At 38.9% G+C, this 15,733-nt stretch overlaps 1 protein-coding gene across 2 annotated transcripts in view; it reads right to left on the minus strand.

Annotated features, from left to right (window-relative positions):
- The window catches only part of LOC141829398 (PH, RCC1 and FYVE domains-containing protein 1-like), a 52,943-nt gene that overhangs the window by 1,116 nt on the left and 36,094 nt on the right, over positions 1-15,733 (minus strand). The window lies entirely within an intron of this gene.

Consider the following 15,733-nt stretch of genomic DNA (forward strand, 5'->3'; position numbering starts at 1 on the left):
CAGCACGACCCTGATAGCCTCCGAAATACTTCAAATGACCTCTAAACACATCAAAATGCGCTCCAACTCGCTCCAACTTCATGACTCTTTCAGTATCCTACAAAAACACTTTAAAAAATATTAGAATCAATCCCATATCTGTAGGAATAAGTAATATAATCCAAAATGAGTTTCTACTCGTAATGTGTTAATACTCGATAGTTACACAATGAAAGGAGCAAAAACATCAAGTATTATAGCCAAAATAAACTATAAAAATGAGTGTTTGTCAGGGCTCGGAGTTACAGCCTGTCGTAAGGCCAAGTCATCGAGATCGGGGTTTGAAGTTCTGACCTGTCATAAGGCAAAGTCATCGAGCTCAGGGCTCAGAGTTTCAGCCTGTCACAAGGTAAAGTCATCGAGTTCGGGCTCGGAGTTTCGACCTGTCGTAAGATAAAGTCATCGAGCTCGGGGGCTCAGAGTTCTGGATTGTCGTAAGGCAAAGTCATCGAGTTTGGGGCTCAGAGTTTCGACCTGTCGTAAGGAAAAGTCATCGAGCTCGGGGCTCGAAGTTCTAGCCTGTCGTAAGGCAAAGTCATCGAGCTCCGGGCTTGGAGTTTCGACCTGTCGTAAGGCAAAGTCATTGATAAGCTAGAATTTTATGACATTTTATGGATTCAATTTGGATTTCTACATGAAAATAAAATGCTAAATGACATGAATTAATTGCAATTGTGATTTGTTGAATATTTGGATGATTAATTCTAATTTCTGTGATTTAATGGTTAATTTGATATTAATTGAGCTTGATTTCTTGTAGGATCCAAATTGAACCACGATTGAGCCAAATGGAGACCGAGTCAAGCCAAAATTGGTCAATTTGATAGTTCTAAAACATCATGATCAAGATTTGGATTCAATTGGAGTTGAAATCGGATCAATTGGAGCTTAATTGGATGAATTGGGCTAAACCTGAGCTAAAACGAGCTGAACCAACTTAACTGAGCCGGCTCGCTACAGTATCTCAGTTATAATGAGAAAGAATACTGTAGCAAAAATCACATTTACTGTAGCAAGGACTGTAGCACCTTCGTCCCGCTTCGTTTTCCTTGTTTTTTGTCGTTTTTCATCGCAAAACCTCAGATCTTCCTCTTCCAAGTTGATTTCCAGATCTTATAGGATGATTCCAAGCGAAGTTCGGCAACAATGGTGATAAGGATTCTCTGGTGAGGGTTTCAACAGAGACTCTGATTCCGCCGCTGATCTGGATCTTGAATTTGAAATCCAAGCTAATCGGAGTGATCTTGAGTAATTGGAGGGGTTCTTTGAATACTCTTGATTGTTTCTGAGCTCAAATTGTAAGCGATCGGATCCTGATCTAGTGGATTTAAAGATTTGTGGATTAGCTCTGTTCGGCGTCTATTCGGAGGGTTTCTGTTCTTTGTCGATTGAGTTCGATCCAGATAAGTTCGAGCTGAGCTGAGTATTGTATTGTGGGATTTCTGATCTTATCAGAACTTGTGTGACGGCAAGTTGGAGATGAATTTGGAAGGGAAGAAACAGAGTTTAATTTGTTATTTCTGTTACAGTTTCTGATTTTATTTCAATTCTGATTCATTTGTTGGTAAACAGATCTGCTAAAGTTCCATCGAATTCAATTTCATTTGGTTAATTCATCACCTGATTAAAGATTCATTGCATTCCCTAATTCCTAGTTTTGCAATTCTATCCTCAGCATTAAGTTACTATTCAGTATCAAGAATAAAAATCATGTATCATAATTGAGTTTACAGTTCTAGTTTGTTAAAATTCTGAAACTCTGTTACCAGATCTATTTGGAAGCTTAATCATGTGCATGTTTAATTCATGAATTAGGTAGTTTTGATTTTAGATTATGCATATAATTCATTCATTAATTCTGATCTTCTGAAGTTCATTTCATCTATTTCTGAATTCTTGAAGCTAAATTCTGATTCCTGGCATTTTCAGTTTCTTGCATTTGATTCCCTGCAATTGATTTGAATTCTATGGGAAGTAATTGATTCCATTGTATTGTAGGTTTCCTGATACTTGAATCCCTTAGATCAATTTTGCAATAGAGTTGTTTTAGAACTTATCACTGTTCTGTATCAGAGTTTGTGATCTTGTATCAGCTTATTTGATAGCTTAGGTGTTAGTTGCATCTATTAGTTAATTACATGTGATAGTTATTGTGCACCTTTATTTTGCAAGCTAGATTGGTTTCTTTGAAATTCAATTACTTGTTTTAGCCTAGTTTCATTTCTTTCTGTCTCATGAATTGCATTTTCTTTAATTGTTGATTTCATTGCTTTGTTAAACTTTTATGCTTGCATTTAGGTCCATAGCCATTTGTTTCATGAATTGCATTTATGCTTGCATTCTATTTCATTTACTAATTTTAAATTTACATTTTATTTGAAAAACACTAAAACCCCCATTTTATATTAAAAAACCTAAAAATAGAACGACATCCTAGCTTGATTCATACAATTCTTTACTAGTCCTTGGAAAAATACGACTTGTGACCCCTATACTTCATTTGTTTGTGAGCTAAGGGTTTTCGATTATAAATTCTAATTTGAGGCTCATTCATGACATCATTTGTGGGCCTATCAGTCATCAAGCTCGAGGCTGAGAGTTCTGACTTGTCGTAAGGCAAAGTCATCAAGTTCAAAGTTCTGGCCTGTCGTAAGACAAAATCATCAGGCTCGGGGTTAGGAGTTCCGACCTGTCTTAAGGCAAAGTCATTGAGCTCGAGGCTCAGAGTTCCGGCTTGTCGTCCTAAGGCAAAGTCATTGAGCTCAAGACTTGGAGTTCCAACCTATTGTAAGGCAAAGTCATGGAGCTCAGGGCTCAGAGTTCCGGCCTATCGTAAGGCAAAGTCATCAAGCTCGGAGCTCAGAGTTTTGACCTGTCGTAAGGCAAAGTCATCGAGCTCGGGGCTCAGAGTTCTAGCCTGCCGTAAGGCAACACTACAACAAAAACAGTCATAGACATCGGTGGAAAACCGATGTCTATGAGAAAATCGACTGATGTCTATGAAGGCGTTGTAAAAGGTATGACATTTTAGACATCGGTTTGTAACCGATGTAATACACCTCAACGACATCGTTTTGTAACCAATGTCAAACCGATGTAATATCACTCAACGACATCGGTTTTGCAACGGTGTAAAACCGATGTAATATATGTTTAACATCAATTGTAACAACGATTTTCGACCGATGTAATATCACAACGACATCGGTTTTGCAACGGTGTAAAACCGATGTAATATATGTTTAACATCAATTTTAACAACGGTTTTCGACCGATGTAATATCACAACGACATCAGTTTTGCAACGGTGTAAAACCGATGTAATATATGTTTAACATCAATTGTAACAACGGTTTTCGACCGATGTAATATCACTCAACGACATTGGTTTCGACCGATGTAATATCACTTAACGACAACGCTTCCAAACTGATGTCATTGAATTTAAAACTTATGATCGATCAAGATGACAAAATTATCATAATATTATAAATTCATCAAACAAATCACAAATACAAAAGCACCGATATATTTAATCACCTCAATATTTACAAATAATCAAAATTAACTAACAAAAATTACAAAGTTGCAGTTCTTATTCTATTCACAGGCCAATTTGGTATCGAAACTACTTAAACAGATGGCAAATGCTTCGAATGCAGAGAGCGGATAGCGATAGTCCATTGTGAAAGTGTCTTTTGCAACCTTTCCGAATTGCAGTAGGATCTTGTCGTGCCCTGGTGCAGCAACAAGCTGTGTTGGAGTTGCCGCATGTTGCAGCGCAAATTGCAAAAAAGATTCCAATCCAACTCCAAATTCATGTGATAATCTATCCTTTGACATCCATGCTTTGTCCATTTTGTTGTACTGATGAATCAAAAATATCACATTGTTAACAAAAATCAGCCATATTACATACTGTTGCAATGCAAGAGGTAGAACAGAATAGATGTGCATTCCACAAGGTCAATTTACTTTGAAGTTTTCAATTATAAACTTTAGATGTGAAACTAGTTTAAAAGATCTATCACAATTTTTGCCAAAGAGATTTATGCATGTATTTGGATTGTTCAGACAAAAGCAACTTATATGTGAATATTAAGAGAAGCAAGTTTCTCCTACCCAGAAAAGAACATCCATTTGATTGAGACAACATTGTAAATGAAAAATAAAATGCCAGAAGACACCCAACTAATTATGAATTAGTGTTTATTTCATCTGATCACTATAAGACAAAAGCAAATATTATCAGTAGTCAGTATATGTTTCTAGAGAATAGCAATCAATAACCACAAACACTTTTTTCCACAAGCCATAGTGAACTTACTCTTATTTCACACATCGTGTTAAAAGTTTGGTGTTTAATCATGATCAAAGAAATGGTTAACTAGATCAGATTATACCTCAATTAAAATCCAAGAAAATGTAGGACCGATCTTGCCCTAGTTTCCCCTCAAGCTCTGGTCTTCTCCAAGCTGGCAGCAAGGGCGGAGGACTGAGGAAGGAAATCAACGGCGGTGGCTCCCCTGTCTTCTCCCTGCGGCAGCAAACCGAAAAGGAAAGAATCTGGTTAAGGAAGGGGGAATAAGGCTTCAGCGTCGGTGCAGCAAGTCAGCGAGGAAGAATCGGGGAAAGGAGATGGAGCAGGGGAGGCGGCGATGCTCCTTTCGACGGGCGGCTCAAACAAAGGAGAAGGGAGCTTCACTAAACCAAAGTCACAATGCTAGGGTTTCTCCAGCCTTCCTTATGGCCGGTGACAGTAGACGGTGGTGAAAGGCGAAGGGTTTAGGTGTTGGCTTGCTCTGTCGGCTACGGAGCTGACGAAGGCGAAAGAAGCTTTGCGGCGGTTGCGGAGGGGAGGTGGGCCACTCGAAGAGATAGGAGGGGAGGTGTGGAAGTGGAGCCAAAGGTTGCGGAGGAAGCTTAGCAGCGGTGGAAGCGAAGCTTAGTGGAGAAGAAGGTTGCGGAGGAAGCTTAGTGGAGACGAAGGTCCGGAGGAAGCGAAGCGGCGGAGATCTCCCGAACGTCGGTTGAGAAGGGGAGGGGTGGTTGAAGACACGGCGGTGTCGTTGAAGCGGCGGAGATGTCCCGAATGAAGGTCTTCTGTGGAGTTGATCGAAGAAGATGCGGCAGTGTCTAGGGTTAAGTCCGGGAGTCTAGGGTTAAGTCTGAGTTTAGTGTGGGTTTTGGAATTTTGGAAGCGCGCGTAGTGGAAGAAATATTTGGAGGGAGAGAGGGAAAGAAAACACCAAAATATACAACGGTTTTAAGCTTTCAAAACCGTTGTTGAAAGCGCAAAATAGACATCGGTTTTAAATTGTTGTTATAGCTTCCAAAACTGTTGTTGAAACCGTAAATAGACAACGGTTTTCAAACTGTTGTCGTAGTCTTCAAAAACCGTTGTTGTAGGCGGGCATAGACAACAGTTTTGAAACCGTTGTTGTATCCTCCAAAAATCGTTGTCGTAGTCTCCCATCAACCTCTCAAAGACATCGGTTTTTCTTAAAACCGTTGTAAAAAAGTAAAAGACATCGGTTTTGTCATAAAACCGATGTCTTTTAAGTGTTGTTAAAGACCGATTTTCTTGTAGTGCAAAGCTATCGAGCTCGGAGCTCGGAGTTCCGGCCTGTCGTAAAGCAAAGCCATGGAGCCCAAGGCTCAGAGTTTTGACCTATCATAAGGTAAAGTCATCGAGCTTAGGGCTTAGAGTTTCATCCTGTTATAAGATAAAGTCATCAAGCTCGGGGCTCAGAATTCTGACCTGTCGTAAGGCAAAGTCATCATGCTTGGAGCTCGGAGTTCCAGCTTGTTGTAAGGTAAAGTCATCGAGCTTGGGGCATGGAGTTCTGGCCTGTCGTAAGGTAAAGTCATCGAGCTCAAATTTTTGGCAATGACGTTTATTTCTCTATCTCTTGTTATTCTTCCGAATTAACAGGTTTAGAAGATTATTTCTGGCATTCGCAGTCGAACCAACGGATTTAATATTGCTCGCAGGATAATCACTATCTCGCCCCACGTTAGTTGGTATCAGAGCTTTCAGATCGGATGGATCGTCATCGTGGTTATGATCGTGGTCGTGATAGGTAGGTTTCGACTGAGGAATCCTCGCACTGTGATCGTAGCACTCGAGACGAGATACTTCAAGATCTACAGAGACAAGTCATAAAGTTATTCGAGCGTCTACCGGTGTAAGATTGTAAAAGTCGTAAGTTCCCTTATTCTCCTTTTGAAAATTCATTAATTTTTAATCGAGGAGAGATGTCGAAGCACAAGTTTGGTTTTGAGAAATTCGGGATCAACCGTCCCGCCACCTATAACTACAAGAGAACACTGACTCTACAACGCCTCTATATTCCCCCTTCCTCCCACAAACGATGTCAATTTATTCCGACCAATACATCGTGGATGGTTCAAACGCCGGGTCATAACTGCTAACATGCATGCTCCTCGAAGAGAATCGCTCGAAGAGATGAGCAGAGATTCATTCGTTTTGAAATTGGTGATGGAAAATTTTGTATTATTATGGATGAATCTCGAGATGAATCTGCTAGAGAGCAAATGGCTATCGTTTTAAGATTTGTTGATAAGGAAGGTTTTGTTCAAGAAAGGTTCTTTGACATCGTACATGTAAAGAACACTAAAACTTTGACATTGAAGAAAGAAATATCCAGTGTTCTATCTCGTCATGATCTCAGCATACAAGATATTCGAGGACAAGAAAATGATGGTGCTAGTAATATGCGTGGAGAGTGGAATGGTTTACAAGCTTTGTTCTTAGATGAATGCCCATATGCATATTACATCTATTGTTTTGCTCATATGCTACAATTGGTTTTGGTGGCAACAGTTCAGAGTCTCATCCCTATTGAAAATTTCTTCTCCTACGTGGCTTTGATTATTAACTTAGTTGCTTCTTCTAAACGTAATGATCAATTGCAAAATGCCAGAGCACTTTAGATTGAAGAATTGGCTGCCACTGGTGAGCTTGAAATAGGAAGGGGGCAGAATCAGATTGGCTGTATTCAACGTCCAGGTGACACACGTTGGGGTTCCCATCTAAAATCTCTTCTCAGTCTACTTAAAATGTTTAATCCAGTTCTACAAGTATTGGAAGATATTGTAGATGATAAAGGTTCAGTTTCTTCAAGAGCATCAGCTAAAGGAGCCTGTGAGGTAATATTGTCTTTTGAGTTTGTATTTATCTTGTATTTGATGATAGACTTATTGGGAAGAGCAGATGATCTCTGCAAATTGCTACAATACATATCTCAAGATATCTTACATGCTATTGATTTAGTAGCAAACACCAAAGAGATCATTGAAAAATTTCAGGAAAATGGTTGGGATGAGTTGCTAGAAAAGGTGAAGCAGTTTTGTGAGAATCGTGAAATACATATTCCTGATATGAATGCCCTTTGACAATCAAGTAAAGGACGTCCCCGTAAATCTAATCCAGTTACCTCAGAATATTATTATCGGTTTGAGATATTTACATATACAATAGATTGCATATTGGATGAGATGAAGTCCAGATTTAATGAACAGATGATGGAATTGCTCAAGCTCAGTTCAGCTCTACATCCAAAATCATTTGATATTCTAGAAATCTGTCGATTAGTTGACAAATTCTATCCAGCAGATTTTACAAGTCAAAAGAAGCTACATTTCATATATCATTTGGAGCTTTTTGAAAGTGAGGTTAAGAAAAATGTGGATTTTAAGAATATTTCAACTATCTCTGAAGTGTGTTAGATTCTGTCAAAGATCGGAAAGTCAGTAACTTATTATCTTCTTGATAGGTTGATTCGACTTATTTTGACTCTTCCAGTTTCAACCGCAACATCTGAACATGCATTTTCAGCCATGAAGATCGTGAAAAATAGGCTTCGGAATAAAATGAAAGATGATTTTTTATCTAGTTATTTGATGCTGTATATTGAGAGAGATATTGCTCGTAGTTTTGATGTTGATTCTCTTATAGATGAATTTCAGGAGATGAAAAAACAAAGAGCAGAGTTTCGATTACGTTAAATGTAATCATGTTTAGTATGAATATTTTTATTTATTATTATTATTTGTTCAGAATATTTTTTTGAAATAAATTATTAATATTTTAATATATTTATTTTAAAATTAATAATTAATTGTTAAATATTTAAAATGTGACCCCCTCTCGTGGAAATCTGCCTCCGCCCCTGAATATAAATACCTACAAGTACCAAATTCACAACTTTTTGCACAATTAATTTTAATCTTTACAAAAAAACAAGGAAAAGTTTTTTTTTTAAACAAAGAGATAACCTTTTATCTCCTTTTATCTGACATCGCCTTTAGCTCTCTATGAGTTTTAAAATTATTAATTTATTTTAGAAAAGTTAGACTTTTATTAAGTATTTTATAATTTATTTTTGTAATTATCTTTTTTTATCTTTGAAAAAAAGATGATCGTCCATAAGATTTTTATAATTATCTACAATTTATTAGATATTAACTGTAAAAGAAATTAAGGAATGATATGTTAAATATTTTTTTGTCTAGTTAATTTTTCTTATTGCTTTTCTACAGAACCTATGATGAGCACTGTCTATTGGAGGTTCAAATAGGTCGAAGTCAGACTGATGGCATGGATTAGCGAAGAATACTGAGATGGTTGGTATTAGATTAACGGAGACAATTCCAAGAGAGAAAAAAATCGAGAATGATACCAATAGCTCAAGATCTAATCGCTATTCATTTCAGTGGTCTATAGACAAGTAGAGATTGTAAATCACTATCTTGTTAGAGGACTCTGAGTCAAGCTGATCACATGCAGACAAGTTGAAGTTGGGTGGATGAATTGCCTTGTGTGGTGTGGTCTTACTAAATGACTCCCAAGGAGGCTACCAACGCAATACCTTTCAGCTTGGTCTACGACACTGAAGTAGTAGTCTTTGTCGAGATTGGGTTGGAAATGGCCCAAGTGGAGTTATATGACGACTTGGATTTAATTGATGAAAAAAGAGGTGCAGCCTCCATTAGATTAGTTGTTTACAAGCACAAAATTTATTGGGCATACAATAGGTAGGTCGAGACTTGCTCCTTTCAGATTGGAGATTGGGTCTTAATAAAAGCGCACCCAACATGCGAAACAAGTTGGATCCAAAGTGGAAAGGTCTGTACTGAGTCCGTTGGCAAGCTTAGTTTGAGTGCTTAATGCTTACAAGATAAGCAAGGCAAGGAGCAGCCAAGACCATAGAATATTTTTCACCTGCGACCGTATCATTAGTAAGAGTCATTTTTCATTTATTATTTGGAGTCGTAAATAAGGTTTTTTTCTTTTCTTTCGCTAGTACAGATATGTAAATAATAAGTGGTCTGGTTGGTCTTCATAATTTTCTTTTTTTAGCTACAATAATAAAGTCATGAGCAGTGCATAGTCAATTTGGTACCCTTACTCAGCTTCCTCCTCAGATCTAGGCCAGGTCTCAAGTTGAATTTACTTTTCTGCTTGCTTGCTAAGGGATGGACTCGACCTCTTCCCAGATCTAGGCCAAATCTAGGGTTGAATTTGCTTTTCTCCTTTCATGCTAAGGGATCAACTTGGCCTCTTCCTCGAATCTAGACTAGGTCTCGGGTTGAGTTTTCTTTTCTACCTGCACGCTAAAGGATCAAATTGACCTCCTCTCCAGATCTAGGTCAAGTCTGGGGTTGAGTTTGTTTTTCTCCCTACACAGTAAGGGATCGACTCAGCCCCCTCCCTCCCCTAACCTAAGCCCGGTCTAGGGTTGAGTTCGCTCTCTCCCTGTTAGGTTTACTTCACTCCCCACAAGACAAGGTCGACGCTACCTCACTTTGCCTCGAACACAAGTAGAGTTCAACTTTGTCTTTGTCTATGACTTAGTAATTCACGTTTCCATCGCATGGGAGGTGGACTCGATCCTAGCATCCCCATTTTAGGATAAAATGATAGATTATGGAAATAATCTCTGAATTATGGAAATAATCTCTATAAATCTTCTATTATTAGATGTAAATATTTACCTTGTTAGATTATAGAAATAATCTCTATATTATTAGAATTTAAATATTCATCTTAATTTGTAGCCTAAAAATACTCATGTACTCTGTATATATTTTATCATAATGAAAAGACGGATACGTAGAATTTCTTTCATGGTATCAGAGTCCTAGCTATTCCAGCAACTTCCTTTCTTCTCCACCTTCTCATCCTTCTCTCTCTTTCTCTCTCCTTCTCCTCGTATCAATGGCCGATCAAACCAAATTTCATCCTGCTCTGGCCGTTAATAATGTCAAGAACTTCATCTCTATTACTCTAGAGATGGAAAAGGGACACTATTCTTCATGGGCGGAGTTGTTTAAAATCCATTGCCGAACATATCAAGTTATTGATCATATTATTCTACCGAAATCAAAGTCAACCGAGACGGAACAAGAAGAGGCTATCGAGACTGAGAAAGCATTATGGTCGCGCTTGGATGCAATAGTTCTTCAATGGATTTATGGTACGATCTCCTCCGATCTCTTGCACACCATCTTAGAACCGAATTCAACAGCACAACAAGCATGGGAACGATTGCAAAATATTTTCCAAGATAACAAAACTTCTCGTGTTGTTTACCTAGAAAATCAATTCACTCAAGTTCAGATGGACGATTATCCTAATATTTCAGCCTATTGCCAAGAACTCAAAATGCTTGCCGATCAACTCTCTAACGTCGGTGCACCGGTTTCAAATCAACGGTTAGTTCTTCAATTAATCGCAGGTTTAAATGAGAACTACGATGGTGTTGCTACATTCATTCAACAGAGTAATCCTTTACCCTCTTTTTATGAGGCACGATCGAGGTTAATCCTTGAGGAAACTCGAAAGGCTAAACAGGCAGTCGTCGCCTCCAACGCTGCTGACACCGCCCTCCTCACCACCAACGGTTCCATTGATGCTGCGTCTAGCTATGGCCGAAGCTCGATATCACGTTCGTGTAACACCCGTATTTTTCACACTTAAGATTTTGGTTAGATTTAGAATATGATAAAATTTCATGTTGATTTAAGTGGATTGGTTAGGGATTTAATGAGGTAAACAAATCTTACCCCTAATGATTTTATTAAGGTTTAAGTTAGTAATGGATTGGATTTCACATTTGAGTTTATTATTGAGACCCAATTAAGCCAACTCAATTAAGGGCTTAATTAAATCAATATCTTAATTCAATTAAAATCTTATTTAAGCTAATTGGGCCGGTCCTAAAGCAGCCCAATTAACCCTAGTAATCAGCTCATAGGATTAATGGTTATTGGATATAGAATTGGTTTAAACCCGAAATCCAAACCCGCTAAGAAAAGAGTTCCGACTTTTTCCCCTGTTCCACTCACCTCTTCGCCCGCGCGACCTGCGCCCCGCGAGACCCGCGTCCGCCGCCGAGAAAACCGCGGCGGCCGAGCTATAAGAAGAGGAGGAACGCAGGAAACCCGACACGGCTTCCTTCTTCCTCCACCGCCGCTTCTGCCCTAACCCTAGCTGAGCTCCTCCTTCGCCGAAAGCCGCCGCTCCCTGCTCTGCCTTCTCCCACAGCTGCAACGAACGACGTCGCCGCACCAGCCGCGACCCGAAGCCACCAATTGTCGCGATCATCTCTGCACGCTGCCACCTCCTCTCGGTTTCGCCGCGCCCTCGCTGCCGCCGCGTGAGGAAATGAGCAGCCAGCCGACGCACACAGCCAGCCGACACCCCTGCCCTGTTCTGCCTTGCTCTGCCCTATTCACGCGAAGAAGAAGAAGAAGCCACACCGATCGCCGCCCTCTACGCTCGCCTCACTGCCAGCCTGCTCACCTCACCTTCCTCCCGCCGGGCAACCGCCGAGGGCAGCAACCAGAGAAGAAGGAATAGCCATTATCGGTAACGATTTAGAAATAGGAAAGGGTTGATTAATTAAAATTAGTAGCTAATTGATTAAGGTTAGTTTGAAGTAATTGAATGATATGTGATAAATAATCTGATTAATTAGATGATTGATATGTTAATTAGTAAATTGTTAATCAGTTTAAGTTAGATAATTAGTAATTATTTTAATTAAAGATTATTTGATTAATGAAATATTATAATTTGTTAATTAATTAGTAATGATTAGTTTAGTAATTAATTGTTGGATAGTTAATAATTAGCTAGTTAGTTAGTTTAGTAGTTAATGTTTGATAAATCAAAGATGCATATGTTTGATTAATCTAATTGGAAAGGTTATTTGGGTTTAACTAATTAATTGATTTAATTGAGATTAGGTTGGGATTAGGTTAAATTCAGATGGGATATAAGATCCGATTGGGGTTTGTTCTAGTGTAAAATTTATAGGATATGTTATTTAGAAGATGTTTTGTTGCAGGACTTTGACTCGTGGATCTAGTAGTATTTAGAGGTTCGTATTGTGACGATTCATCAATAAGGTAAGTACATCTCTCACCTGCAGTATGAGTAGTTCCGTTTTTTTCTTTGTTATATATGCATGATTTTATTAAAAGCCATAAAGTAAGATATTTTTACAACATGATTTTTTGTTAAACATGATCTTGTTAAAGTATATGCATGATTTTGTTAAAGCATATGTAAATGGTAGAATTGCATGATATAAGAAGTATGAGAAAGATATTTTACTTTTAAGAGGCGGGTATCGGGCACAAGGTTCGCCCATAAGAAATGCAAGACATAAAGGATTCTGGGCACAAGGTTCGCCCACAAGGAAAGGAATCCAGGGCACAAGGTTCGCCCATAATGAATTCCGGGCACAAGGTTCGCCCATAAGAAAAAGGAATTCAAGGCACAAGGTTCGCCTATATAAGAGATGTCTGCATTGATACCTCACTGGGCCCAAAGAAGGATGTTTATCTATTTTCACTTATATATAGTATAAGTTTTCCCATATCATTTACCAGCATTTTCTTTCATATAATAGCATAGTTATTACGAAGTTTTCTATGGTTTTTGTGAGTTAGATGATGTACTTACTAAGCGTTGCTTATAGTTTGCATTCCTTATATTGCAGATAAATGAAAGGAAAAGTTATAGGAAAGAGGAGGCAGCTGGAGAAGTGTTTGATGTGTGGTGTCGGCGGAACCGCGGAATAAGATCAAAGATTAAGAATTATATAAATGTTTATTTTATGTCCAAGAATTTATATTTATTTCTTTTGCTTCCGCATGCTAAACAGAAAAAGAAAAGTTTATTTCAGTTATTTTATTTAATGAGTAAAAGTTAAGGAAAGTTTAAGTACGTAACGTCTCATTAGTATAAGAAAGAGGGGGGGGGGGGGTTGTTACAATCGGGGTCTTGGGGACAACAAGCATGGGTTGCTCCCCCTTGCCCTTACCCCACCTCTTCATGGACTCGCCCACCTCCTGCTCGTCAACCTGGAATTCTTGGCAATCGTCCACCACAAGCATACAATGCCCAAGTGTCACCTCCTTCGAGTTATGCACCTACTGACATTGATGCAGCAATGCACAATTTATCTCTAAATGTTCCTGATGAAAACTGGTACATGGATACTGGTGCAACCTCACACATGACTGCATCTCAAGGTACTCTCTCATCTTATTTTAATATGAGCAATAACAAAAATATTATTGTTGGCAGTGGACAGGAAATTCCAATTCGTGGTTATGGACAAAAATTCCTTTCCCCACCTCACCCACCTTTAACTTTGAAAAATGTCCTACATGTCCCTAAACTCATTAAAAATCTTATCTCTGTGCGTCGTTTCACCATTGACAATAATGTTTCTATTGAGTTTGATCAATTTGGTTTTTCTGTGAAGGACTCTCAGACAGGGATGCCGCTAATGAGATGTGATAGCACTGGGGACCTATATCCTCTCACCACCACTACCAGACATCAATCCACCTCTCCATCAACCTTTGCAGCTCTTTCTCCTGCTTTATGGCATAATCGATTGGGGCATCCGGGTGCACTTGTTTTACGTTCACTTAGGAATAATAAATTTATTGACTGTCAATCATCTTCATGTTTTTCTGTTTGTCAATCTTGCATTTTTGGGAAACATATTAAGTTGCCATTTTCTATTTCAAATTCTTGCACTACAAAACCTTTTGATATAATACATAGTGATTTATGGACATCACCAATTTTAAGTTCGGCAGGTCATAAGTATTATATTCTTCTCTTGGATGATTACTCTAATTTCTTATGGGCATTTCCTATTTGAAGAAAATCACAAGTTTCATCTATTTTCTTGTCTTTTAGTGCACTCATTCAAACCCAATTTGAGACAAATATTAAATGTTTTCAATGTGACAATGGGAGGGAATTTGATAACGAGTCATTTAAGCAATTTTGTAACACTAATGGTATGGTACTTCATTTTTCTTGCCCTCATACTTCTCCACAAAATGGCAAAGCCGAACGAAAAATTCGAGCAATCAATAACTTGATTCGAACTCTTCTTGCTCACTCTTCTATGCCACCATCATTTTGGCATCATGCTCTCCAAACGGCAACATACCTCTTAAACATTCTCCCTAGCAAGATACTCTCCAATTATTCTCCAACTCAAATTCTTTATCATCGGGATCCTTCCTATACACATTTACGGGTTTTTGGGTGTTTATGTTATCCTCTCTTTCCCTCCACCACAATACATAAATTACAAGCTCGTTCCACCCCTTGTGTTTTTTTGGGATACCCGCTCAATCATAGAGGATATAAGTGCTATGATTTGTCTAGTCGTAAAATAATTATCTCTAGACATGTCATTTTTGATGAGTCTAACTTCCCATTTGCCAACCTACATGCTCCTTCTTCCCACTCCTATGATTTTTTGAGTGACGGTCTGCATCCCCTTTTGCACCATCATCTTCACAATCAACCTACTCCAGTCCATCAGCAAGAACAAGAGCCTACTATCGTTCACCCTTCTCAACCGGCTCCAAGCATGCCTCTCCCATAACCTGTTTCTTCTCACCCATCTATTTCATCTGGGCCCAACAACACTTCCCCACGACCCAAACCACCTACAACAACACATCCATTAGTCTCTTCACCTAGCCCACATCATAACCAAACAAGCCAAGCATTGCCTCGGTCCATTACAACCCGCAGCATGCATGGGATCTTTAAGCCCAAACGTCAATTCAATTTGACGTCATCGGTTACACCATCCCCTATTCCCCGTAACCCAAAAGCTGCCTTGTCCAACCCGAATTGGAAAGCGGCCATGTCAGACGAATATGATGCTCTTATTAAAAATAAGACGTGGGAGTTGGTGCCTCGTCCTTCTGATGTTAATGTTATTCGTTCAATGTGGAGTTTTCGTCATAAAAAGAAATCTGATGGTTCTTTTGAGAGGCACAAAGCTCGTCTTGTTGGTGATGGCAGATCACAACAAGTTGGTGTGGATTATGATGAAACATTTAGCCCTGTGGTGAAATCAGCTACTATTCGGATCGTTCTCAGTATAGCTCTGTCAAAATCTTGGCTCATCCATCAGTTAGATGTTAAAAATGCACTTGCATGGTCAATTACATGAAACCGTCTATATGCATCAGCCGTTGGGTTTCAAAGACCCTGCACATCTAGAGTATGTGTGTTTATTGAAGAAATCTCTATATGGCCTTAAACAGGCCCCTCGTGCTTGGTATCAACGGTTTGCTGACTCTGTCTCCACCATTGATTTTTCCCATAGCAAAT

The sequence above is a fragment of the Curcuma longa genome, chromosome 5 (genome assembly GCF_044706935.1).
Source record: "Curcuma longa cultivar G26 ecotype Majalengka, Jawa Barat chromosome 5, ITB_CL_G26_1.1, whole genome shotgun sequence".
Taxonomy (NCBI): domain Eukaryota; kingdom Viridiplantae; phylum Streptophyta; class Magnoliopsida; order Zingiberales; family Zingiberaceae; genus Curcuma; species Curcuma longa.